The following is a 12,670-nucleotide window of genomic DNA, read 5'->3' on the forward strand; positions in this document are numbered from 1 at the left end:
CACATTTTAACAAACTCTAATACTAGTTATTTTTCACTTCATGGAGATAATATGCCAAAAAAAACTATTTTGTTTGTTGATTTACACTCAAACATGTTACTGCAGATCAGGTTTATCAAGAACAGCATAGTTGCAGTAACGCTATGAATTTCACTGAATGGGATGGTGCATAAGTGTCCACTGTATTGGCTGATATGGAACTAAAATAATAAAAAACATGAATACATAAAAGAACACCTTTGAATAGCTGTCCACTGTAGTGACCACTATGCATGAAAGGGTTAAAGTCAGTGTTTCCCACTTAGACACTTTGTTGGCACATTCAGTGATTTTTCAGACCCCTCTAGAGACTCTTTATCCAAAAAGCCACTGGTGACAAATCCATCCCCTTTTTCTGGTGTTATTGGAGACTTTTGGAGACTCTGAGGTGAAAACACGTATGGTTGTTTGTCTAAAACAAATCACTGAATATAAATCAGTCCCACTGACATTGACAGTTTTCTCTATTGTCTCTTTTTGGTCCATTTCGATCAGGGCTGTCAAACTCATTTTAGTTCTGGTTCCACATTCAGCCCAGTATGATCTCAAACGGGCCAGACCAGCAAAATAACCACTGTGAAAAAAGTTCAATTACATTATGAAAACGTTTACATTTACAAAGTTTCCTTAAAAATATGAACAACCTGAAATTTCTTAAGAAAATCAAGTGTAATTTTATCAATATTTTGTCTCAGTTTATCATTTCCACATATTCATTATAACGTACAGATAACAGTGGATCTACAAATACACAAAACATGTAATAACAGGGAGAAGTTTGGTACAATTACGCTGGTTTATATTAAGACATTTCAGGTTGTTCATATTTGTTCAGGTTATTCACATTAAAAATGTAAACATTTTCATGTAGTTTTACCATTTTTTACTCTAAAAAAAGAGAAAACTTTGTTGTTGTCATTATTTATTAGTTATTCTGTTATTATTTTACTGGTCTGATCCACTTTAAATCATATTGGTCTGAATGTGGAACCTGAACTAGAACAATCTTAACATCAGTGATTGTTAATATCTCCAGTGTAATTTTTGCATTTCAAACATTTATCACATGGGCCAGATTAGATCCTTTGGAGACCGTTTTTGGCCCACAGGTCGTATGTTTGACACCTGTGATTTAAATTGTTAATGTAGACTGAAAATTCAGAATATTCTGGTTAAAAATGAGTTCAGTCTCAGTTGCATTATTTTCATTTTTGTTCCAAACACTGGACGACAAGAAGAAAATAGAAAATTAAAAATGAGTGAGAAGAGGGTCCGAGGTGACAAGAATTATTATTAGGCCCGAGTCCAGACATACATGTCGGCGAGGGCCTATTAAAATTGCATGGTTCCGTTTTTTTTTTTTTTTTTTTTCTCTCGCCACTTTCCATGCAAATTTGACCCCCTGAACATTAATGAAAATCAATTTTTATTTGACCAAAAATTCAAGCCTGGCGAAAAATTATTTTATTTGAAGTTGCCAACAAAAAATATCGCAAAATGACTCGGCAGCACCCATCAAAAATCAAAATACATTACGCAGATGGGAGCCTTCCCAAATTTTTTTCCATGTAGAAAAATGAAACTTGGTCCAGACATAGCCCATGGTAGGACAAGTAAAAAAGGACATTATGGCCCCGCCCTAAACGCAACAGGAAGTCAGCCATATTGGGTGGAAGTGTGGACCTCTAAAATCCCACCCCTCATACTTTCATCATCTCCTCCTAGGGTTTACATCCAATTTGGACCAAACTGGGTGAAAATCACCTACACACGTGCGATCAAAAGTCATCACCTACATTTTTGATCAATTGTTGGGCGTGGCTGTGACGAGCTTATGATGAGGCAGTCATTTTCAGAAGTATAAAAGTGTGTATATCTGGTAGAATGTTGGATCAAGCCCACGATATGGTGTCCTCTCACTGTCAGTGACCTCGGCGGTCGCGTCAGGAGGCGGTCGCGTGGGAGGGCGAGAGCCTTAACACAGCTTGCAGTTTTAATTAAGGATTATTATTCATTATTCAAATATTGTTGTTTAATTTATTTTAATTTTACATATTTTCTTTTCTCCTTCTTTCTCCATTCTCTAAATCTAAAGACACCTTAGTCATAACATCAGTTTTAACAGATATGGACTGTTCCTGTCATGTCCTTTTAGGCGCTGAGTGAAAGTCACTTCAGCCAATCATCCAGTGACGAGGACATGTTGACGTGGTTGACATGGTTTGCACAAATGTTAACTTTTTTCTACTGAAATGGATGATGTGCAGTTCCATTTGAAGGCTGTTCTTCAGTGTGAATGTGGAGGTGGCAAAACCAAGTTGGAATAAGTTGTCTTCAGGATCAAGACTGTTCCCTCTGCAGCATTCAGTCATTATTCTGACAGATGTTTGCAGTCAAAACCCTCAGCACATCCTGCTCATTGGTATTCAGATCAGTACTTGTCTAAGCAGTGGCCGTATAACTGCACTTTAGTCGCTTTACATTAGAAACTTATGGGTTTTTGCATTTTATTTACTGAAAAACTGTACAGTAAACCGAGACAAAATGAGTTTTTGAAGATTTATGAAGGTAGTCATTCTAGGTGGTGGTTCCACTGGATTCACTTTGAAGAAAAACTAAGATGGACTTGATGGGGATGTAAAATAGTGAAAAAAAAAAAATAATAATAATAATACAGTGGTTCCCAACCCTTTTTGGCTCATGACCCCATTTTAACATCACAAATTTCTGGTGACCCCAGACATTCAAAACTGAGACATTTTTTTGCTAAAATTAATTTGTTTTTGATCATGTAATAGTTTGTTTTACTATGTTGCAAATAAATGTTAATTTTAGATGACATTTAGTCTATATAATGTATATTATTATGGATGGAGGCAGAAAAGCCAGGTGTAGATTACTGCACAAAGTGAGAATTTGATTTTCCTTGGTCAGGATCTGTACAGTCAGTCCAGCTTGGATTTACGAGGCTGACAATTAATACTGAACAAACAAGAACTCAACTATGAATTATGAAAGAGCTGCAGCATCTGAAACCGACCACAATGAACATTTGACAGATAAACAGAACCACAGTGCTGCAGTTTCAGCTTCATTGTTTGTCATGTCTTTTATGGATTGTGATTGTCTCTCAACTCACCATATATTTTTTTATTGGTAAGTTTTTATTTTTATCAATGACTAGAAATTTCAGGTGACCCCATTTGAATTCCAGGCGACCCCATGTGGGGACCCGACCCCAAGGTTGAAAAACACTGTAATAAGGGGTGCCAGGCACAACAAACCCCACCCCTCGCAAGCATTGTATCTTATTTTGGCACTGATCCAGCTGATGTCAGCATAGACATAGACCACATAGATAAATTTTGGCCATTTTAAGTAAATGGAAAAAAAAAAAAAAAAAAAAAAGTAAATAAATTCATAAAAAGTTTGAGCTTTGACCTACTTTTCCCAAAATGGACTCACATCTATTCTGGGTCACTGGCAATCTATAAACCCAATTTGGTGTGAATTCAACCAATAGTTTTGCTGCTAAAGTGAAGAAACAAGCCAAATCAAAACAATACCCTTTTTCTCCCCTTTGGGGGGTGGGGTAAAAATAGTTGTATTTCTTGACATTCCACCTCAGAACAGTAACTTTGCACTGAGACTTAAGAATTTAACCAGTGAAAAACATCCATGCAAATAAACCAAGCTGAAACTGCTCTAGTGCTGAAGGGTTATGGTGTTTCACAGCAATAATCCTGTTAGATATGTTAGCCAAGAATCCATGAATAGAAAGGAGGCACTTACTTTGATTTCATGTGTTGAAGAAGTACAAGAATATTCACTGTTTGAAATGTCAATATCTAAGACCTTGTCATTTTGGTCTAATTTGTATCATTAAGTACAGTCACAGACCTTTTATTCACTCTGCACTTGGAATATTGAGTCTGTTATTACAGAAATGTCCATTACTTGGCTCTTCATTGAAGTGCAGAGGAGCGACAGCGCATACCCTGAATATACAACTTCAGAAAGTTTTGTGTTGATTTAAAGTCTTTCATAATGCATGTCAATGACACAAAACTCTGCTTTTAGTGTGAACTGAGTACCTTCACAATGATAATCCTTTAAGTTTCTGCTTGGACCCAATAAATGGCATACAGCCAATTCATGTTTCCGTTAGATGAGATGAAGGGAGCAACAAAGACTCCGTTTCTAGTAAAGGTTGTGTGCTTTATTGTACCTTCTCAGTTTAATATGTTGCTGATATACAATATAAAGAAATGTAAACACAACAGTTTGACAAAATTTTAACAAAAATATGAGGCATTGTGAATAAATTATTTTGCTTCTGTTACATGTTTATTTTATCTTACTTCTCTTTTCTAAAGCCTTTTTTCTTATTCTTATTCCTTCTTGGAAGGAGCTGAAAAGTTAGCTTAAGGGCTTTACATGCCCTCCATTGACCTCATTCCATCACATTTTCAAAGCTCAACAGAATCTCTCCACGTGAAGAATTGGTGCATAATTAGCTGCAGCAGTGGCAGCTCCAGTAAAAATGACAAATTAGATTTTTTTTTTCCCACCTTTATCTTGGCATGTAAATAAATGCTTCGCTTGCAAAGCCTGAACAAAATGTTGATTAGGTCAGTGGAGCGGGTGCATTGCTGTTTATTTTGTATCAGTGGATACTTTCAGATCCACTTTTCCACTGAGGCAGTTCCAGGGCTGGTTTGAAGGTAAGGCTGAATATTGAACCAGGTCTTTTTGTTTCATCTAGGCCCAATCGCAATTCACCCCTTAGCCCTAACCCTTACCCCTACCCCTTGGCCCTTGCACATGGCTCTACCCCTGGAAATGGAGTTGCAAGGGGTAGTGGTTGAAACATTCCCCTAAGAAATGAGACAACCTTCTAGAGCTGTTCTGTCATCAGCAGTCATTGATGCTGCTATAAACAGATGCAACAACTTTGTTTCTGAAAGAATTCTCCATGCCTTCAGCAGCTGTAACTGTCTGTGTTGCATGGGCTTTGGTCATCTTTTTGCCGCTATCAACTGCAAACCGCAGAAATGCAGTCTATAACACATTGAAACGGCATTAAACAGTCGATCAAAGGATTTAGTTATTTATGAAGAAAATATGTACATTTGTGTTTCTTTCATCACACTGCTGCACTTTTTTGCTGTGTTTACCTCCATCTTGCTGATGATTCAAACAGAATTATGGGAGATTTCTCATATCTCTCTATTTTTAGTGTGGTCCTGAAAAATCTCCATTTCGAGGGCCAAACAGCCCTCCCCCTTAAGGCGGCCATACACTGTGCGATTATTTCGGTCGTTGCACACAGCTCCATCTCAAACTGTGCGAATCAGTTGTAAAGTTAGGCTCACTATTCATGTTCTCACACTGTACGGACCGATGCTTGTATGCGACCTGACTGGTCACACTGTAGGACCATACACCAGAGGACGCACCACACGTTCCAGTGTTGTATCCGGAAATACAACGTTAAAATACCAAGGAATCTGAAAGCGCATAGACGATTGTGTATTGGCGTGAGTCACGAAATGGTAGTGCTAAACAAAAACCAACGAGCTGCTTTGCAATATGTGCCATTATCTGTGAGGAATCAAAAAAGAAGAAAAGACGACGACGTGTTTGGTGCAGGAATTGGTTGTCCAGACGTTGACAGTATGGGCTGTCAGTCCTACAGCAAAGGGAACTAGAGATAAGCTGCAGAAGCTAAATTGCTCTAGGCCAATAGCCAGCTACTGTTAGCTTAGAATTAGCTTACAGTAGCTGACTATTATTGTATTCGCGCATGCACAGTGTGAGAATTTGAGGCCCATGGGCTTGTGGCACTGCTTTGACAGTGCGATACCCTCATGAGGAGCGAGCAGGATTTCAAACAGCTCCGTTTTCCTTGCGAACACACGATTGCTGGTCGTGAGGTGGTCGTGAGGTGTTAATGGCTTCTCCTTACCCCATGTACACTGCACAAAGCACGACACACGATTAGAGGCACATCTGGCCCCATCCCAGAAATAGTTGTACAAGTGAAAAATTGTCTCTAAACTTGCAGTGTATGGCCGCCTTTAGCTCTTTCCCTTTGACTCATGGAGAATCGGGACATCCATACCCCTTCATGTGAATGTGCAAAATGGAGGGGGAGGGGTAAGAGGGAGGGGCCAAGGGATGACATGGAATTGGGCCCTAGAAAACTAGTTTCAAAACACCTCCAGCTCCTGCTTCTGTCAAGGACTGGGCAAGGATTACTGTGACCAATGAGACCTTTGTGACCCCATGTATGTATGTATAGAGTTTGTTTAATCCAATAGTCTGATTAGGTTCACACTGTCTACTAGAACTTGTAAAGATTTCTATTTCTTTTTTGTCAGATGGAAAAAAGTTAATTCTTTTACCTTGACTTGTTTCAGCTACAACCTGTTACCTGGCAAACCAGGATAAAAACAGCTGACTATGACACATCACACTAACATCAAGTGACCCTTCTGAGAAAGGCTACAGGTTGTAGCCAAAACATGTCGAAGTAAAAGAATTAACTTTTTCCATCTGTCTGACAAAAAAGAAAAAGAAATCTTTGTCTAATCCAAGTGTGAACTCAGAGCTTCAGATCCAAGTTGTAGGGATCTGTGGAGGAGACGAACTCCTTATAACACAAAATACAACTCAACACGAAATCAAAAGTACATGGCAATATAAGGCTCTACTGTGCGAGGTACCACTCCATGTTGAAAGCTATTTAGAATACATACCTTCTATGAGGTGAGAGGTTGCTAGTTGCTAGTCTTCTGAAAATTCTAATTGTTAGCCAACTTGGGTACAATAGCTAATTGCTAGCATTGCCATTAGCTGATGCACCAATGGATAAAGTCCTTTAAAGCTATACCTACTGATGTGGCATTTCTCACAGCACTTAGTAAAAGTTTGAACATGAACAACCCGCCTCCCTCCAAAGCCCCGCCCACTTCCCTCTACCTGAGCTCTGATGCTCCCCTCCTCTCACCTGATGCGCACAGTGGAGGTGGAGGTGGAGGTCCGGTCCGCTTCGGTGTGTCCATGGACCCCTCCCTCAGTAATCAGATACATCATCCACCTGCTGGGCTTCTGTTTCATCAGTAGACCCTGTATTTAAGGGTCTGGTCTGTGCAGCGCTGGGTCAGTGTCTCTCCTGACGAGGTGTCCAGGCCATGGCCGTGCACACTGTGAACGTGCAGCTTCCATGAATTTTCCGTGGACAGTTGAGGTTTCATAATCCATACATTTATCATCCTACACTGTGTAACACTATGTACATGTACCTGTGTGACTCCCACGGTCAGAAAAGCTGAGCTTTATGCAGACCTGTTTAGTCCAGTACACCAGACTTCCGGACTTTTATCTCCATCCTTCATTCATCAGACTCCTGTTTGTTCCCCTGAGTTGTTTCTGTTAATAAATCCGTTTTTTCCCTTCATGTACATTTGAGTTCTATCCATACACATCTTTAGACAGTAGACTGTGGTCAGTGACAGGAGGAGCAGCGCCAGTGAAGCGTCAGATTCAGAGGGACACATATCGGATGCGGAGACGGCGGTAATGGATGATTGACAGAAGGCTCAGCCAGGTTCGGCCAATTATTTCATTCGGACTGAATAAAATGATTGGTCAGAATTTTATCAGAAATATGAGCAATATATGAGAATTAAACATTTTTGAGTTTCAATACCTGGTGGATTTCTTTTACATTTTAGTTCGTCACACGCTTATTCGGAGCATTTTAAGATGACAAAAGAAAAGTGTAAAAATGTCACATCATACGGTATAGCTCTAACCAAGATGTACTGATGTAGCTTTAGAGCAGTTTTGTAGCAGGTGGATTTTGTAAAAGGTTCATGAGTCAAAGTAGCTCTGAAGACAACAGGCAAGTTGTCGACCAGAATATACACAGGGTTAAAGCGGTCCAGGCCAGATTATACCTCTACAGGCCAAAGTATACATGAACACACAGCCTTTCATAACAGTTCCACCCGAGTGCATGACCTTGAAAACAAGCATGATAATATTGATGTTTTTATTTTTTAAATTGTTTTTTATATGATGCACAGATTGGATGGAATTTAAATGTCATTGTAACAAGTACAATGAAATTAAAAGATGTTCTATTCTATTCTATTCTATTCTATTCTATGTTGTTATCGGTGTTTAACTTTGAACATTTATACTGTAGTGAGGTCTAGTCTTACAACTTGAAATTTCAGGACTTTTATTTTATATAATGAACAGTCAAATTAATTGAACATTATGTTCCAATTGCATTGTAACATTTTGTGTTTGATGTGCTTGTATTTTAATGTGTAAACACTACTGAGAAGTGTGGTAGTAATCTTTGATCTTTGTGGAAGTCCAAAGGTTTTTACTGATTAAGTTTTTTCTGGTTGGAGTAATAAAAGCAATTTAAAGTTTTAAGATTTGAGTCAGTTTTGTCACTTAACTTACCTGACAAAGCTGAACCCCAATAAAATGTTGAAAAATTCAATAAATCTTATTTATATCACTCAACAATTCTATCATGGGGGTATAATCTGGCCTAGGCTGCTTTATCCTGGGCTATATTCTGGTAGGGGGTATACTTTGGCCTGTTACACCAGGTTTCTTCTGGTGGGGATGTGCGTGTTGTCCCACTGGCCACTAACTAGTCACAGATAAACAATCTTGGTAACATCAGCTGTCATTATCATGCTACTGTGCTAGCATTGTCATTAGCTTATGTAAAAATGTATACAGACCTTTTACCTTCTTAATGACGTAGCTCTGCGGTGGATTTGTAGTTGGCAAAATAGTAAATTGATTCTTACAAGGTCCGCAAGTTAAAAAAAAAAAAGTCCAAACCCACCAGCAACGAACTAGCACCGGGTTTGTTCTAGTTGTTCCACTGGCCACAAGCTAGTCACAGATTTGAAGTTTAAACAAGCGTAGCCATCACTAACAATAGTTCTTATTATCAGACTATGCTTCTGCGCACATGCAGACCCTTTATCATGATGTAATGATGTGCTTCTATAGTCAAGGGAAAGCAAACCAGTTCTGAGAAGGTCCATGAGTTGTCCCATCAGTGCTAACATCATGTTCTTATTTTTGGAAAAGAGGAATAAGAGCTCAGTTCTCAAATCAGTCCTATTAAAAATGCATTTATTAAATAAGTTATGTTTGATGACTGTTATTATTCCATTGTCGATTGCTATTATTCCATGGCCCAAAAACTGTAGCATTTTCAGCATTATGCTCCTCGCCTCTGGAACAGCCTGCCAGGGAACCTCAGGGCCGCAGAGAATGTAGAAATTTTTAAAACGAGGCTCAAGACCCACCTTTTTAATTTGGCTTTTAACTAATGCTTCTGTTTTATCTACTCAAAGATTTTATAGTTATATTTAATATGTATATCTTAAGATTCTTTTAACCAGTGTTTCTGTTTTATCATTTTAATGTTTAATATTTTTATTATTTTCATATATGTCTTAAAAGTAGCTTCTTTTAATCAGTTCTTTTATATCTTTTTAATGTTTCTTATTCTCTGGTGTTTCATCAGAGGGAGGCCTCCATGCCGGGGGGCGGCTGTGGACTCCGGGGGCTGTGGCGCCTTCTCTCACTGGGGTCCGCTCCTTTCTGGTGGGTAGGGGTCCCAGTTGGCCCTCTCCCACTGGTTGGGATGCGGGGCTGTGTTGCTGGTGCCTGGTTGCCGGGGTCGGCGGCTGCCTCCTGCTGCGGATGGCTCCCTGAGACAGCGCCTCCTCTTTTACTTTTACATTTTTGTTCTGGTCTACCCATGCTCAGCCAGTCTTCTTAAGTATGTGTGAGCTTGTGGGTTTGCATATATATATATGTGTGTGTGTGTGTGTGTGTGTGTGTGTGTGTGCGGGTGTGTGGGTGGGGGGCGGTACTGATTTTTAAACTGATATGTAAAGCACTTTGTGCTACAGTTTTTAATGTATGAAAAGTGCTATATAAATAAAGATTATTATTATTATTATTATTATTATTATTTAAAAAAACAAAACATAATCTGACTTTTTTCCAGGCAGCTTGGTACCAATATTTAAGGTTTTCATGCTACTGTCTAACGTTACTGCAGGTTCATCTACTAACAGATACAGACTATAAAGGGTATGCACATACGTCACTTCCCCCCCGGGCCACGCCCCTTTAAATTAGACTGAGTGGCAAAAACCATCCTGCTCAACATGACGGAGTATAGCAGTTAACACAGTGAGACTGGGAAAATGTGAAATATGAAATTAAATGAAGGACAATTAGACTGAACATGGATCCGTACGATCTACCAAAGAACAAGTGGTCCACGAACATTGACATGTGGACGGAAATGGAGTATCCTGACATCCAGGGTGTAGGGGATCATCGCTATTTTTACCTGAAACAACTATACATGGTTTCATCATTACTAACAACCAGGGTCCAAAACTAGGGCCCAGAACCAGCTGATCCAAAGTGCATTTACAGTAGACCGTGTACTGACCCCAGTGAATATATGCATGATCTACTGGGACTGAGGAGATTTACTGAGTCTAGTTCAGATCAAGTACTTTATACAACACACATACTACTGCTGTGGACCAGCAGGGCACCACTGGATTCTTGTAAATTATGATATTTTTCCCACTGGTTGTTAAATTACGACATTATTTTTGTAATATTATGGCTTTATTGTCAGAATAGGATGATTTTAATCTCATAAACGAATGACATTTTTACGATTTTTTTTAATAACTACGACTTTATTCTCATAACATTGTGATTCTTTTTGTATTCGACTTTATGATCATAAAATTACAGGTTTTATATCTATATTTTATGACTTTAAACTCATAGTGACAAGTGTTTTTGTTTTCTTATGTGGCCCTAATACTCCGTCGTACTTTTATTCTCCTGTTTCCCGTATTTGAAAAACTAGGTTAGCCTCAGTTTCAGTTAGTTTACTAATCATGTAGGAGCACAAGGTTCAGAATCACAAAATGAAGACAAAAACCATGAAAGATATGATCATGAAACCAAGAGCTGCACTAAGAAGCCAAAACAATACGTAATTTAAGGTCTGATTTGACCCAAAAATACAGCATAAATTAATGTTATCTGACACAAAACAGGATCCACAGATCTAGGTTTGGTTTCCTGGATTTGTGGATCCATCTACTTCTCTTTTCTGTGTCTTTCGGTGTCTGTAAAACGATAGCTCCGACTGCTTTTCAAACCTGTTCATACAATCAATCGCACAACAGCTCTTGGCCATTTTTATTTATTAAATATTGTTCTTCAGTTTAGACAGTACTGAAGCCAGCACTGTCACTCATCTCCCTCTTTCTGCCACTCAGTGGGCGGAACCGCGGTGACTTCTCCTAGCAGTGACGTCACGCGCATACCCTCTATACTATGACATGAGGACATGGCTCTGTAGCCCACGGAGATGCAAACTTCACATTCTCTGAATCAGAACTAGCACCAGGTTTAGTTTGATGTCATATGAATGATTTACTGTTATATTCTTCAGCCTGTTTTGATTGCGGTTCAGTTTATGGGATGTCAAGGCCAGACTCAGAAGCTGATCCTCGCTGTGATTTACTAGAGCATTAGCCATAGAAAGTCCTCCATTTTTCATCTTATCCTAAAAAAATCTTCTACAGAGACTTTCCTACGCATAGGATGAAAAACACTGAGTGGCTGTTGTTGATGAATCATGACTAATAAGGAGTAAAGTAATGAGTTCTAAACCCTCCCATCTATGCATACAGTCTATAGACCAGGGGTGTCAAACATATGGCCCGGGGGCCAAAACCGGCCCACTAAAGGGTCCACTTACACTGAAGATATTAACAGTCAGTGGTTTCAAAGGTTCAGGGTCCACATTTAGCTAAAATCGATCTCAAGCAGGTTGGACCAGTGAAATACTATCATAATAACCTATAAATAATGACAACTCCAAATTTTTCTTTTTGTTTTCCTGTAAAAAAAATAAAATAAAATAAAAATGCTTGAAAATATTTACATTTACAAACTATCCTTTCACAATAAAATATAAATACCATGAACAACCTGAAATGTCTTAAGACAAATAAGTGTAATTTTGCTAATTTCTGCCTGTTATTAAATGTTTTGTGCATTGTAGATCCATTGGGATCTGTAAGTTGTAATGCACATGTGTAGATGATAAACTGAGACATAATATTGTTAAAATTGCACTTATTTTTCTCAAGAAATTTCAGGTTGTTCATGTTATTCACATTTTTTAAAGGATAGATTGTAGATTTAAAAACATTTTTAGTATGTAATTTAAAATTTTTTGCTCTAAAACAGGAGTGTCAAACTCATTTTAGTTCAGGGGCCATATTCAGCTAAATTTGATCTGCAGTGGGCCGGACCAGAAAAATAATAACATAATAACCTATAAATAATGACAACTACAAATTTTTGTCTTTGTTTTAAATTAAAAAAATAAACCCATTAAATTATGAAAATACTGACTTTTATAAACTATCCAAAAAAGACAAAGAAAAACCCTGAAAAAAACTGAAATTTAAATTTTTAAAAAAGTAAGAAAATTTAGTGCAATTTAAACAATATTATTCCTCAACTT

Source organism: Sphaeramia orbicularis, chromosome 9 (assembly GCF_902148855.1).
Source record: "Sphaeramia orbicularis chromosome 9, fSphaOr1.1, whole genome shotgun sequence".
In the NCBI taxonomy this organism is placed as follows: domain Eukaryota; kingdom Metazoa; phylum Chordata; class Actinopteri; order Kurtiformes; family Apogonidae; genus Sphaeramia; species Sphaeramia orbicularis.